We start from the raw sequence: 3304 nt of genomic DNA on the forward strand, positions 1-3304 counted from the left end.
CTTTACACTAACTACTTCAGACTGTAACCAATGCTTATGAGCCTGAAGAAACAACCCTCTGTGGTTTGTCCCTTAATTCACTTGCCTCATAAACATTTCATAGAACCTGAAATCACACTAATATGTGACACAGCAGGTACTTGATGGCCCTGTAAAAACAGAATATCATTGCTTAAGGCAAGGTGACAGGGATAATAATCTGCCATCCTTTATGTCTAATATTTAAATCCCAGAGGTGAAGAGGGAAAGATGGCAGTGTCCTTGTTTCCAGCGCCCTCCCTACTCTATCAACTCGGCCAGGAGTAATCTGTCAAACAGCAAAGCCCACATTTTTTCATCGCAATTCATGTTTTCCAATACAACTATGATTCATTACTATTTAAAAAACGTGATAATATGTAAATGTTAGGACATTAGATGACAAGTTGATGCAATTTGTATCTGCATTGCCAGAATTATACACTAAGCCTTTGCGTTGTATATTTACAGTACATTACTGGCAGCTCAGTGGCCAGTAATGTACTGTATTTCCTAATTACAATAAACTACTGTAATCCATTTTACAGCATATAGGACACTACTGTATTACTACAAAACAGTATTTTACTGTAATTTTATTTTTTGTTGTAATGTAGCCCATTTCTACTGTAGTACTACAAAACAGTATTTTACTGTAATTTTAATTTTTGTTGTAATGTAGCCCATTTCTACTGTAGTACTACAAAACAGTATTTTACTGTAATTTTAATTTTTGTTGTAATGTTGCCCATTACTGTATTTTATTATATTGTACTGCAATATTACTATACTACTGTATTGATTATTTTTAACTACTGCACTTCAGAATAACATTGAATTCAAATCAAAATGTTCTTTATAAAGAATTTATTTTATTCCAAACTCACATTAAAATAGTTAACACTGTTTTCAACACAGTCACAGTTAATATATGTTCTTGAACATTTAGCATTTAGAACAGGAGGATTGCATCAAAAATATAAAAAATAAAATGAATTAACATTGTTCTTAATGCCCAGGGAGTACACAGAACAGCAATCTTCAGTGCAACTTTTTACATAAAATATATTTCAGTAAACATCTTCAAAACAATGCAGCAGCATTTTTTTGTTACATTAAAATTATTTCTCAAAACTTGTATTCAACAATACAATAACAACAATAACAACAGTTATAGCTAGAGGTTGCTTATCACTGACTTGCTCAACACTCTTTTCAGGTTGTTTTTTAAACATGTCCCTGTCTATCAAGCAGTAACGGCAGAAGTAGTTGATTCTGCTAAAATTCTCAGTGAATCCTCAATTACAATGTGAACCAAGATTGTCCCCTGATATGGCTATCAATGCTCCTTTCAGACTGGTACCATCCTCAGTTGCAAATCCCAACTCTTCTATATCCTTCAAATCAGCTAGAAGGGGAGAGAAGATTTTCTCTTGCTTCCCTACAAAGTAGTATACCAACTGCATTGGATAAACACATGAGCGATTATGGGGCAATATTTCACCAAGAGTCAAGTACACTGCCAATATTTTATGCTACTTTTTACCAGAACCGAGAGGATTGACAGAATTATTGTCAAAGACGAGGGGGATTCTCTTAACAAAGCATTTTCTACAATAACAACAATAACAACAGTAATAGCTTCTCAAAGCTTTGGCATGACAGCTCTGACACCATTATATGGGCATAAAGGGGACATGGGTAGACATATAGAGATCTCCATAAGAACATAAAAAGGGACACAGGCAGACAGAGACGAAACGTTACTCTGGGTACTCTGACAACGAGTATAAATGGAGTAAATTTGGCCATGTTTCCTATGTTAGTGACTACTAAGTACGGGGGGGGCGGGAGAGGGGGGGCATGCATTCTGTATGTGCAGCCCTCAGTTTGACGTCTTCCATTCGAACTCCAACAAGGAACGAATGAAACTGTTGACCTGAGGATTGATGGCCGTCACCTTCCTCTGCACCATGCACCTTCTTGGTCTTCTTGCTCACTCCCTCTCTGGCAGAGCATTTGGTCCCATCCTCTGGGTTGATCCTGACCAGAAACCTGTTACCAATATCATACCAATTAAGAAATACTCTTATAAAGAACACAATACAAAAAAAATACAATGTACTCACATCAGTCCTCATATTACTTTTAACTTTAATTATAATACATAAGTGTAATATGTAAAGGCATTCACTTGCCTCTGAACAAGCTCCAGTGTTCAAGCAGCAGCCTCCTGGTACTCTATATTACAAATACAATGAATCCTGCTTCCAACGCCACTGGCTTTACTTGCTTTAAAGCAAACTTACTAAGAGTTACAATATCTAATCTATCTGAACACAAATCACCCCGGTAATTTAATTCATGTTTAAATTAGTTTAACACTAGCAGCGCGAGCAATTAACGACCCCGAAAATGCATCGTGAATATTTCATATCAAACAATACATTCACAATTCATTCACTCATAGAGGTTGGTGCTTTCTCACCACACAAAAAACGACTTTGCTAGTGTCTATGTATCTCCAATAGTTCACTAGAGCATACAGTTCTAAAAACGGTTTATACATTTCTGGATGAAAAACATGTAAAAGTAAAACAAACTTACAGAATATACACAACTCCAAGTCCACACTTGTCTGCCATTGTTTTCCCCTTCTTAAGGAAGCTGCTGTGGGTGTGTTCACTGTGTTGTCTGTGTTGTGTGTGCAGGGGAGGCGGGGCTAACTCAGTAATTTACTACAATGCTGTATAATTGCCATGGCAGATTATATCCAAGTTACATTCAGTTTACAATAGGTCACAGTAACAATGTAAAATATTCCCGCTTCATCAAAACTACCCAGAATGGAATACAAACTAAAGTACTTTACTGTAATAAAGAAATATAGCATTGTACTGTTGAGTTTTACAGTACTTTGCTGCAAAAACTACAACCAAGTCTAAGAGTGTAGTGCCATTTGTTTTTCGATTGTTCTCATATCTGATATTGTTCTCTTTTTCAGCATATTTTGTATACATTACAACACTGCCTCTCTCACCTCTGTGGTATCTGATCATATGTGTTTGCTATGCGGTTGTTAAGAATCTTCTTAACTGTGCAAACACAGATTCATTTCCCTCTGTTTGCAGCAATTACTCATTTTGTACATGTTTTCTTCCTCCAAACCTGATGGGAATATGCTTTTTATGAGTCAGTTTGGGGAGCTGCAAGATAATATATTGCATATAAAATGAGCATACTCTTCATACAGCAAAACAGCATTTACCCCAGAGCCCTGCTGTAT

The 3304-nt window shown here is 36.2% G+C and overlaps 1 long non-coding RNA gene across 1 annotated transcript; it reads right to left on the bottom strand.

Annotated features, from left to right (window-relative positions):
• Positions 1 to 870: 870 nt before the first annotated feature.
• On the bottom strand, positions 871 to 2689 carry LOC307043536. The gene is made up of 2 exons (XR_013809403.1): positions 2626 to 2689; positions 871 to 2073 (listed from the first exon to the last, which is right to left on the bottom strand). It is a non-coding gene; the product is annotated as an uncharacterized lncRNA (long non-coding RNA).
• Positions 2690 to 3304: the final 615 nt, after the last annotated feature.

This window comes from Notothenia rossii (genome assembly GCF_949606895.1).
Source record: "Notothenia rossii genome assembly, chromosome: 6".
NCBI classification, from domain to species: domain Eukaryota; kingdom Metazoa; phylum Chordata; class Actinopteri; order Perciformes; family Nototheniidae; genus Notothenia; species Notothenia rossii.